The 12922-nt window shown below is 39.5% G+C and overlaps 1 pseudogene; it reads left to right on the top strand.

Moving 5' to 3' along the window:
- Positions 1 to 8691: 8691 nt before the first annotated feature.
- Positions 8692 to 12293, top strand: LOC116878749 (annotated as a pseudogene).
- The last annotated feature ends 629 nt before the right edge of the window (positions 12294 to 12922 follow it).

Here is a 12922-nt window from a genome sequence, read left to right as displayed (position 1 = left end):
AAGACTTCCATGCTTGCTCTGAGTCTTCCTGATTCTGTCACTCACTGTGCGCATCTCTGTGTGTCCTTTCATAGCTTTTTAACTACCTTACTCTGGAAGGGCCCAAACTCCATCCTTAGTATTCTTTGTTGCACATTTTTAGAACCTGCTACTTGGTAGTCAGTATTAAAGAGTTACTGAGTTAGATTGATTGAACGGATTGTCATTGTGTTTGTCTCCTAAAGCAGAGACATCTAGCAAATTGGGTTAAACTTGTAATCCTTAAGCTGGGGTACAGTAACTCAGAGGTATACAGTTACAGATAGCTTAAAGGAAATAAATGTCCAGATCCTCAGTTTCCACACATTCTTTCCTAAAATTTGTTTGCCTGAGAACCAGCCCATGATGAAGGAATTAACCTGATGTGTAAAAACTTCTGGGACATCAAACAAGAGGATCCTTGAAACATGGTACCAGTGCTAAGACAGTGAATGACTCTAATCAAATAGCCAATCATTTTGCAAGTCAAGTGGTTTCTGAATTTTTGTCATCTGATAATAAGTGGTTATTGATTTTTAAAACATATAACTTAAAAGGAATTCAAAGAATTGGTTAACATTGTTAAAACAGAATTTCATCCTTTTTTTTTTTTAACCAATGAATTTACTTGAAAATATTTTGTCATCCCTCACAAATAAAAATAAAAATAGAGACAGTATTGATGCTGAATCTGTCAGCTTTAAGTAATATTTATCCTTGGGTGAATGAACTAATTAGAAAAAAAATCCACCCATGAAATGTATTTCCAATGATATATTTTTATGTTTGACATTTGTCAAGATTTATAATTTACATCTACTATTTTGATCAGTAGTAAATAAAAATTGTATTAATATCTAAATTCAGAAGTAAATTTTTAACTCTTGGATTGTATGGCTACAAAAAGATTTAAATGCTATACATATCTTTGTTGCAGAAAAATGTGATAAAGGAATCTGTAAAATGCTTTCAAGCATAAACATATATGAGGATAAATTTCTAGGGGACAGTGAAGTAAAAATACAGGTTAAGGAGAAAAAAGAATTTTGTAAAATTTTAATTTTAAAAACATCTTGTCTTTTAAAAAGGTTTGATAGTGGGTGTCAAATTGCTATGGCATTTAGATTCTGTGGGATGCATTTGAATGAGTAAAGTAACAGTTTTATTTTAAATGTCAGTATTATAATGTGCTGGAAGTTATATCACTTGCAACTATTTAAATTTAAACAATTTCTTTAACAATCTTAAATGTCAATTTAAAAATGTGTGAGAGGGTATGTAATTTTTCCAAATACTTTTAGGATGCCCATGAGTAAAATGTTCCAGGTCACTGGGCCCTAAGGACATGGACCTCATGTCCAAATCTTCCTTGACTTGGTGTGAATGGTACCCTCCTTCCTTTGCCCAATATTGATTCTTGGAAGTTACTATTCAAACGGGATGAAGAGTTTACAACTACAAATCTTAGAGGAGAAGTAGCCAAAGGGAAGATTTCTCCATTACCTTTACACACACCTACACACACACACACACACACATACACCCCTTTACACATGTTCTGAAATCTGACTGCTTAGAGCAGTACTTCTTCCTGACAAAAAGTGATCTCTCAGGGGCACCTGGGTGGCTCAGAGGGTTAAGCCTCTGCTTTCAGCTCGGGTCATGGTCTCAGGGCTCTGGGATCGAGCTGCGCATCGGGCTCTCTGCTCAGCAGGGAGCCTGCTTCCCTCTCTCTCTCTGCCTGCCTCTCTGCCTACTTGTGATCTCGCTCTCTCTGTCAAATAAATAATAATAAAAAAAATTCTTAAAAAAAAAAGTGATCTCAGTTGTCAGAGGAGACAAAGAGGGGTTTGGCACAGCTCCCAAATGATACCGTGAAACTAAGGAACAAAGTAAATTAAACTAGGTATGACAAATTGGGATCAGCTTATAGTATTGAGTTATGGCACATATGAGTGTTTAACCCATGCTCACTATTTGCACACTTGCCAATAAGCTATAATAATATTCAGCAACCGCCACGTGATTTTTGTGTTCTCACCTAAGAATGTGGGAGATTTCCCAGAATTTGTCCTGTTTAGTATTATACTGGGTGCATTTACCTTGATGTTGGTGTTTAATATGTTGAATTTTCTGTTTATTTTGGATTGAATGTTTAAAAGTGGATAAATGCCCAGGGGACTCATAGACATTATTGTCTGAATAATAAATAATAAATATGTAATGTCTGCGGGTTATCCATAAAATCAAAATTTATGGCATGCCTCAGGACTCTGGGCTCTCTGCTGTGCTGTGGATTTAGAACAATCAGAAGTGAGATTCCTTCTGAGAGTGGACATTGCTTATGCACAAATTCACTATATTAGCAGTATAAAAAGGGAACGTAATTATCAATGCTTTAGAGACTAAAAATGTAAGGAGCATTGCATGAGTAAGTTCTTGATGATGAATTTGAAAACAGATGAAATGTGTAAACTTTTAAGAAATATAAATTAAGGGAGTGATGTCAGCAAGATGGTGGACTAGAAGTTTCCTGCCCTCATCATGTGTGTGAGTCATACTAGCAATGTAAAAAATAAGTAACTCTAAACATAGACAACTCCTTCTGAAGATATAAAAGATGGAATGTGATTCTTCTTATTTTGTGAAAATAGCATAACTTTGATACTAAAACCTTTTAAGGATGATATAAGAATCATCGTGCATTACAGGTGGGTCTTGTTTAGAAGAGACACAAAACTCATCATCAAATTAGCAGCAATCTGAAATCTATCTTTAAAGGCAAGACACTACCTCTGGAAAACTGGATTTCATACTGGGAAGAAAAAGTATTTTAAGATAAAGAGTCTTTTAATGTAATTCAACATATTAAAAGATTAACAGAGAAAATACAAATATAGTTATTAAAAGTCTTAGCAAATGGGGAATAAAAGGGAACCTTCTTAACATGAAGAAGTTAATGTCATTTACAAATAATCTAGAGCAAAATCACAGTCCATTATGAATTACGAATTCCTAAAGACATTATCTTAAGACTGGAACAATTTAGAGAATGCTGCCATCACTACTTTCCCCCCGCCCCCAACACTGTACTAGGTTCCTAGCCTGAACATTGACATGAGAGCAGGAAATAAAAATTTAAATAGTTGGAAAGGAGGAATGAAAAATGTCATTGTTTGTGGATGATGGAAGTCTTCGTGGTTGCTCTGAATCTCCCTCTCTGTTTTAAGCCTGGACACTGTCACTCAATGTTCCCACATCTACCTATCCTTTTATAGCTTTTTAACTACCTCATCCTGGAAGGGCCCAAACTCTATCCTTTATATTCTTTTTTGCGTATTTATAAAATCTGCTACTTGACAGTCAGTTATTATTCAGTTATTACATTAGATGGATTGAAATGACTATCTTGTATTTGTCTCCTGAGCTAGAGGAGACATATAGTTTAATAAACTGAGTTAGACTGGCAATCTTCAAACTGGGGTGCCCTACCTTCGAGGTACAGTTACGGATAGCTTAAAGGGAATACAATGCCAGATTCTCAATTTCCACATATTCTTTCCTAAAAAACTCCAAGCAGCCTATAATTTATAAAATAGATATATCTTAATTTCTCTATTTGGAAAAAATCTAGATTGTAATGTTGGCTGTTTTTATGAGAATTAAATAGGATGGTGTGTATAGTTTCCCCACAGTGAAGTTGGGAAGTTTCTCAGCTTCCAGGAGGCAGGTTTGTGAATGAATTTTACTAATCTTAGGAACGTTCACAAGACCTTGGTCTGAAGATAAGCAGACCAAGGGGTGTGTGGTGAACAGCCTTTGTTTTGCTGGCGTGTACTACCTGCAGAAGCATCTAGATTATAAGGAGAACAATGGCTGCAGGATTGAATTCTGACTCAGAAACACATTTACAGCTAGCGATCATTGTTGTTGCTCATCAAATTCTTAGCATTTAGCGCTTGACAGCAGCGGTGGCTAGTGGCTGTGGTAGCCGTTTTTTCACAAGACCAGTCCTGTGGCAGGGTTGTTGTTGGTGCCCTTGGAAACTTAAACATCATCTGTTTCTCTAGCCCTTCTAGTGATTTTAGGAACCAGCTGACAGTTTGTATTAAGGTATTTTCTGCTGAAATTAGCCTTAGCTGAGGCTAGTTTGCAGTAAGTACTTTCCTAATACATAATTATTTTTATTTCTTTATTATACATGTGCATTTCATATAGTTGTTTTATTGTGTTTAGACAACTCCTTCCTCCTTCCTTCCTTCCTTCCTTTTGAGAGAAAGAGAAAGAGAGAAGGGAGAGTGTGTGCAAGTGGGGATTGATCTCACAGCCCTGAGATTATGACCTGAGCTGAAATCAAGAGTTGGATGCTCAACTAACTGAGGCACCAGGTACTTGTATTTCTTGCCAGTTAGTCTTATTATATTCTTTTCATGTACTTTCTTTTGTTATTTAAAATTTGCTTCAATTATTATAAAATAGTCTAACATTTAAATTTATTTTATTCTGAGACACTTATGTTATTTCCAGGTTTTGGTTATTATAATCAGTGTATCAGTAATCTCGTTTATGCATTGAGCTTTTTTCTTCCTTTGAATCTCTTCTGAGGATCTATTTGTAGCTGAACTTGGGAGGTGGGTTCACTGCTTGGGCTGCATTGAATGGAGTATAACCCAAGGAAATGTAAAAAGCAAAGAATGTTTTATTACTGGTTCAAGCAAGGAGACAGTTAGCTCTCAAAGCACTGTTATCCTATGGGTTAGTACAGGAAGTTTCTATTCCATGTATGGGAGTGGGGCATGGAGCTCACACAGGCCCTTTTGGTTCAGTCACACATGTTTAGTACATCAACATGCTAGCACATGTTTAGTACATCAACATGCTAGCACATACATTGTATGTTCAAAAATAGGAGATCTTAGTATTATAGTGAGCTAAAGGTAACTTCAGATCAGCTCAGAGGGTTTCTTTGCAGGTCCAGGATATTGTTCAAGCTGTCCTTCTGTGTGGGCCATGTGATCCACCATATCCAACGGTGCTTGAAGCATCAGTGGCAGATAGTGATCCTTTCTGGAAACTTTCTCTGGCCCCCATCTGTGAATCACAGTGCAGGCCTTAAGATTTTGGAGCAAGACCCTGCCAGCATCTATAGGTAACTACTTTCCTTTTGGGACAACTCTTAGCCTGCTAAGGGCCTAAGTAGAGATTGAATGATACTGCACGACTTCAAGTTATTTTATGACCTAATGTACATGATTAGGCCTAAGTAGGCACTGAATGCACAAGTAGTTCACACGAAGTGGCCCAAATTCCTGGTGTTCCAATTTCTGCTACATTGCCTTCTCTCTTCCAGCCTGGACCTATGGCTTCATAAGCGTTCCTTATATTCAAGTGTCAGAAGAAGAGAAGACTTGGGTCTGGTTTATAGATGGACCACTCTGCAGATATCCAGGCACCAGCCAAAAATGAACATGTGACACAATGACCCCTTTCTGAGATATCCCTAAAGGACAGTGGTGAAGGGAAATCCTCTCAGTGGGCAGAACTTTGAATAGTGTGCCTGTTTGTTCCCTTTTATTGGAATGAGAAATGTCCAGATATGCAATTATATACCAGTTTGTGAGCTGTGGCCAATAGCATGGCTGAGTGGTCAGGGACTTGGAAGGAAATGATTGGATATTTAGTGAAGGTCATTTGGAGGAGAAGTATGTGTAAAGAACTTGATGAATGGGCAAAAAATGTGAAGATATTTGTGTCCCATGTGAATGCTCACTGAAGTGTGACCTCAGCAGAAGAGGTTTTTTTTTTTTTTTTTTAAAGGTTTATTTATTTATTAGAGAGAGAGAGAGAGAGAGAGAGAGTGAGTGGTGGTAGGGGCAAAGGGAGAGGGAGAATCCTCAAGCAGATTCTCTGTTGAGTGCAGAGCTGAACACAGGGCTTGATTCCATGATCCTGAAGTCATGATATGAGCTGAAATCAAGAGTTGGATGCTTCACTGACTGAGTGTCTCAAGGCACCTTGGCAGAAGAGGGTTTTAATAATTGTGTAGTTAGGATGACCTGTTCTGTGTATACCTGTCAGCCTCTTTCCCCAGCCACTCCAGTCATCACCCACTGGGTTCATGAACAAAGTGGCTGTGGTGGCAGGATAGAGGTTATGCATGTGTTCAGCGACACAGACTTCCACTCATTAAGGGCACTAGCTACGACCACTGCTAAAGGTCCAGGCATTCTTGACTTTATTTAGACTCAGAAGCCCAAGTCACAGTAATTCTAGGCAACCCTTCTATATTCCCCAAGGGAGCCTTCTATAACTTATGGGCATAACAGGCAAAACAAATTAAACTAGATGTGTCTATTGATAATATATTTCTAAAGCAATTGCCAGTGGTGGTGGCCCTTCCGGTTTTCTTTTCTGCTAGTATTGCTATGAATGTCCTCACCAACCATGATTGTTGGACTAATCCCAACATGATTGTTGGAATAATCCCAAATTCCTAGCCTTTCCTGTGGAAACCACCAAAAGGGAACCTGTCCAACTGCCTTTTTTCAGTTGAAAACAATAAGTACACCACAATATCAGCTAAATCAGGATACAAAGGGCCTTCATTGGTGATATACTGGATACCACTAGGCCCACCATCTCAACTTTTAATAGCCCTGTCTGGCTAGTGTTAAAACTGGCTGCCAATGAATAGAGATTTACATTTGATTATCATAACCTAAATGCACAGGTTTCTGCCATTAAGATTTCTGATATTATTCAGATGATAGATGCCATCTGAAAACCTCAGGACACCTACTTTGCTGTTCTAGATCGAGCCAACATGTTTTACTCAGTCTTTTTAACTGAAGACTCACAACCTTAATTTGATTTTCATTTTGAGAGCACCCAGTGTACCTTTACTCCACTGCCCAGAGTTATCTAAATAGCCCCACCATCATCTATAATCTATTCAGACAAAATCTAAATTTACTCAGTTCTTTACTGCTCCCTCTCTATTACCAATATATTTTCTTTTTCTTTCTTTCTTTTTTTTTTTAAGATTTTATTTATTTATTTGACAGACGGAGATCACAAGTAGGCAGAGAGGCAGGCAGAGAGAGAGAGAGAGGGGGAAGCAGGCTCCCTGCTGAGCAGAGAGCCCAACGCGGGGCTCGTTCCCAGGACCCTGAGACCATGACCTGAGCTAAAAGCAGAGGCTTAACCCACTGAGCCACCCAGGTGCCCCTAGTCTGTACTTTCTAATTAAGTTTTTCTTTTCAGCTTATCTCTGAATTCAGGCAAAGACTCTTTGGGCAAAGCATTCCATGATATGAACTGAAACTACTTCCTCAAGCAGTAAAGAATAACATGAGCCAGCAAGATCCCATGTGATTTACCCCAAAACAACAATCAACCTGACTTTATTGCCCACCTGCACATACCCACTGACTTTGTCCCAAATTTCCCTTCTATAAACCAAGAAGTGTTTTTAGCACTTTGGAGACAGTCTTTGAGATGTTATTCTGCTGTCTTCTGGTGTTGACCTCACTGAAATAAATTCCTTTCTTGTCTCACCATCACTTGTCTCTCTGCCTTTGGATATCGTCGGTGGTGAGTGGCTGAACCTGGCCTGTTTGGGATACCTAGAGCCAGATGCTCCTCGGCTACATTGCAGCCCTGAAGCAGGCCTCCACAACCTGCAAATGAACGGATGTGTGTGAGTTCCAAAAAAAGTCTGTTTACATAAAATAAGAGACTGGCTTGGGAGCTGAAATTTGCTGAACCCTACTTTGGACAAACAGGTTTATTTATTATACCCTAATGCAGTCTTCCTCTACTTCCTCATTAGTGTTTACTGTTTTCTATTTAACAATTATTTGCTTTTGTCAATATGTGAAGCTATTTTCTTATTCCTTGTTTCATATTATTTTTACATTTCACACTTAGAGAGACCATCCATGAAGAATATTTTTCTTTTGTATGGAGGTCAGTATTTTTTTTTATCTATATATCCAAATTTCCTTGCAACATTCATTCAAGAGTTCATCTTTCCCCCAGCTTTGTTACAAATCAGATCGCTTTGTGTTTGTGAACTTTTTGAGCCCTCTGGCCTGTTCCATTTTTCTATTTCTCTATCCTTGTCCCAACCCAGACTGTTTATTTAACAATAGAGCTTAAAAGTAAATCTTTACGAGGGCCTGGGTGGCTCAGTGGGTTAAGCCTCTGCCTTCTGCTCACGTCATGATCATGCTTGGCAGGGAGCCTGCTTCCTCCTCTCTCTCTCTGCCTGCCTTTCTGCCTGCTTGTGATTTCTCTCTGTCAAATAAATAAAATCTGTTTTTAAAAAAACTAAATCTTTATATAAGCTAGTCAATTCTTGCAACTTTGTTTTCCATGATCATCTTGGCTATATTTACCCTATGAAATTCCTCATTGCTATGTAACAAAATAAGACACAAACTTTATGTCTTAAAACAACAAAATTTACCATTCTTTCCCCCCTTGCAAGATAGCATGTGAAAGAGCTGAGAAGGCAGATACTAAGGAGAAGAAACCTGAAGCCAAGATGGCTGATGCTGGTGGCAGGATGAAGAATGGTAAACTCAAAGCTAAAACATCAAAGGAAGGGAAGCCCCACCACAGCCCAAGCCCTGTGCTAGCTGAGGAATTGGCAGATATTTCCCAAGGGCTATGTATTTCAGAAAGGCTATGTACAACAGGAAGTAGTCAGCGGCTAAATCCAGAGTTGAAAAGAAAAAGGAGAAGGTTCCTGCTACTGTCACAAAACCAGCTGGTGGTGACAAGAACCGTGGTACCTGAGTGGCTAAACTTCCCAAAATGCCTAGGTATTATCCTACTGAAGATGTGGTTTGAAAGCTTTTGAGCCATGGCAAAAAAACATTTCAGGCAACGCGTGAGAAAACTTCAAGCTAGCATCATTGGTGGCACCCTTAAAAAAATTATTTATTTGCTTGAGAGATAGAGAAAGATAAAGAGCATGAGTGGGGGAAAGGGCAGAGGGAGAGAAAGGAGAAGCAGACTCCCTGCTGAGCAGGGAACTCCATTCAGGGCTTGATTCTAGAACCCTGAGATCATGATCTGAGCAGAAGGCAGATACTTAACGGACTGAGCCACAAAGGTGCCTCTCCTGTCACTATTGTGATCATCTTCACTGCACTCTACAGGAGCAAGAGGGTGGTTTTCCTGAAGCATTGGAACAGTGTGGCTTGTTACTTGGGACTGGACCTCTGACCCTCAATCGAGTTTCTACGAAGAACACACCAGAAATCTGTCATTGCCACCTCCACCAAAATTGCTATCAGTAGTGTGAAAATTCCCAAGCATCTCACTGATGCTTATTTCAAGAAGAAGCTGTGTAAACCTAGACACCAGGAAGGTGAGATCTTCAACTGGGAAGAAGAGAAATGTGAGGTTATGGAGCAGTGCAAGTTTGGTCAGAAAGCTGTGGACTTTTCTGGAAACATTGAAACTAACAAAAAACCATCAAAACCATCAAAAAACTGAAATCTTACTCTATGGTCAACTAATCTTCGACAAAGCAGGAAAGAATGTCCAATGGAAAAAAGACAGCCTCTTCAATAAATGGTGTTGGGAAAATTGGACAGCCACATGCAGAAAAATGAAATTGGATCATTCCCTTACACCACCACGAAAATAGACTCAAAATGGATGAAGGACCTCAATGTGAGAAAGGAATCCATCAAAATCCTTGAGGAGAACACAGGCAGCAACCTCTTCAACCTCAGCCACAGCAACATCTTCCTAGGAACATTGCCAAAGGCAAGGGAAGCAAGGGCAAAAATGAACTATTGGGACTTCATCAAGATCAAAAGCTTTTGCACAGCAAAGGAAACAGTTAACAAAACCAAAAGACAAATGACAGAATGGGAGAAGATATTTGCAAATGACATATCAGATAAAGGGCTAGTGTCCAAAATCTATAATGAACTTAGCACACTCAACACCCAAAGAACAAATAATCCAATCAAGAAATGGGCAGAAGACATGAACAGACATTTCTGCAAAGAAGACATCCAGATGGCCGACAAACACATGAAAAAGTGCTCCATATCACTCGGCATCAGGGAAATACAAATCAAAACCACAATGAGATATCACCTCACACCAGTCAGAATGGCTAAAATTAACAAGTCAGGAAATGACAGATGCTGGCGAGGATACAGCGAGAGGGGAACCCTCCTACACTGTTGGTGGGAATGCAAGCTGGTGCAACCACTCTGGAAAAAAGCATGGACGTTCCACAAAAAGTTGAAAATAGAGCTACCCTACGACCTAGAAATTGCACTACTGGGTATTTACCCTAAAGATACAAACGTAGTGATCCGAAGGGGCACGTGCACCCGAATGTTTATAGCAGCAATGTCTACAATAGCCAACTATGGAAAGAACCTAGATGTCCATCAACAGATGAATGGATAAAGAAGATGTGGTATATATACACAATGGAATACTATGCAGCCATCAAAAGAAATGAAATCTTGCCATTTGTGACGACGTGGATGGAACTAGAGGGTATCATGCTTAGCGAAATAAGTCAATTAGAGAAAGACAACTATCATATGATCTCCCTGATAGGAGGGAGAGGAGATGCAACATGGGGGGTTAAGGGGGTAGGAGAAGAGTAAATGAAACAAGATGGGATTGGGAGGGAGACAAATCATAAGTGACTCTTAATCTCACAAAACAAACTGAGGGTTGATGGGGGGAGGGGGTTTGGGGGGGTAGGGTTATGGACATTGGGGAGGGTGTTTGCTATGGTGAGTGCTGTGAAGTGTGTAAACCTGGCGATTCACAGACCTGTACCCCTGGGGATAAAAATATATTATATGTTTATAAAAAATAAAATATTAAAAAATTTTTTTTCTTTGAAAAAAAAACTGAAATCTTGCCATTTGCAACAATGTGGATAGAACTAGAGGGTATTACGCTAAGCAAAATAAGTCAGTCAGAGAAAGAAAATTCTCATATGATCTCTCTGATATGAGGAATTTGAGAGACAGGGTGGGAGTTCGGGAGAGCAAGGGAGGGAAAAATGAAACAAGATAGGACCAGGGAGGGAGACAAACCATAAGAGACTTTTTAAAAAATTTTTATTTATTTATTTATTTATTTTTAAAGATTTTATTCATTTATTTGACAGAGAGAGATCATGAGTAGGCAGAGAGGCAGTCAGAGAGAGAGGAGGAAGCAGACTCCCTGCTGAACAGAGAACCCAATGCGGGGCTCGATCCCAGGACCCTGAGATCATGACCTGAGCCGAAGGCAGAGGCTTAACCCACTAAGCCACTCAGGCGTCCCCATAAGAGACTTTTAATCTCAGGAAAAAAAAACTGAGGGCTGCTGTGGGTGAGGGGTGGGTGGGAGGATAGGCTGGCTTGGTGATGGACATTGAAGAGGGTATGTGCTATGGTGAGTGCTGTGAACTGTGTAAGACTGATGATTCATGTGCTGTTGGATCCTGTCTGCTAGGATCTTGTGCACTACTGGGTATTTACCCCAAAGATACAGATGTAGTGAAAAGAAGGGCCATTTGTACCCCAATGTTTATAGCAGCAATGGCCACGGTCGCCAAACTGTGGAAAGAACCAAGATGCCCTTCAACAGATGAATGGATAAGGAAGATGTGGTCCATATACACTATGGAGTATTATGCCTCCATCAGAAAGGATGAATACCCAACTTTTATAGCAACATGGACGGGACTGGAAGAGATTATGCTGAGTGAAATAAGTCAAGCAGAGAGAATCAATTATCATATGGTTTCACTTATTTGTGGAGCATAACAAATAGCATGGAGGACTTGGGGAGTTAGGAGAGGGGAGTTAGGGGAAATTGGAAGGGGAGGTGAACAATGAGAGACTGTGGACTCTGAAAAACAATCTGAAGGGTTTGAAGAGGTGGGGGGGGTGGGAGGTTGGGGGAACCAGGTGGTGGGTATTAGAGAGGGCACGTATTGCATGGAACACTGGGTATGGTACAAAAACAATGAATACTGTTATGCTGAAAATAAATTTAAAAAATGATAAAAAAAAGACTGGTGATTCAAAGACCTGTACCCCTGAAACAAATAATACACTCTATGTTAATTTAAAAAAAAAAAAAAAAGAAAGCTGTGGACTCGCAAATTTTGCCGAAACTCAAAGCTGTTCCTCAGCTCCAGGGTTAACTTTGCTCTGTGTTTTCTCCCACAAATGGAGTTTACCTTTAGAAACTGGTGTTCTACATTTCTTACAAAGAACCTCATTAAATAACTGATCTGTTAAACCAATGAAGACAACAACAAAACAATAACAAAATTTATTATCCTCCAGTTCTGTGGGTCTGAAGTCAAGGATGGCATTTTTGAGCCCTTTTCAGACTTACAACGCTGAAATCAAGGTTTCAGCTGGCTGTGCTCTCATCTGGAGTCTGAGGTCCTCTTTGAAGCTCATCTGTGTTGTTGGCTAAATTAAGGCCATTCTGTCCTTAGTTACAGGACTAAGAGCCCCCTTTGCCTGTTTGCAAGGAGTTGTTCTTAGTTCCTTGTGGTCTCTTTCTGTTGCTTATGCATTGCTATCTTTTTTTCCCCCCTTTCCCTTTACCATTTATAAAGCCTTACAATGGGTTGCAAAGAAAGGAAGCAGCCATACAGGAGGAGGCCAGCATTGGTGTAGAATACATTCATGTCTGGGGTAAGCAGCACAGGTCAGGATTTATACAAGGTGGCACTTCATCTTTAGAGCCAGTAACAGTATACTGAGTTTTCTGAGTTTCAAATCTTTCTGACTTTCTTTTCTGTCATTAGTGGAAGAAAGCTTTCTTTTTTAAGAGCTCATGTGATTAAATCAGGCCCACCCACATAATCTCCTTATGTTAAGTTCAACTGTGCCATATAAACTTA

The sequence above is a fragment of the Lontra canadensis genome, unplaced genomic scaffold, assembly GCF_010015895.1.
Source record: "Lontra canadensis isolate GAN:19392208 unplaced genomic scaffold, GSC_riverotter_1.0 scaffold59, whole genome shotgun sequence".
NCBI lineage: Eukaryota > Metazoa > Chordata > Mammalia > Carnivora > Mustelidae > Lontra > Lontra canadensis.
This window is presented reverse-complemented; position numbering and strand designations above follow the sequence as displayed.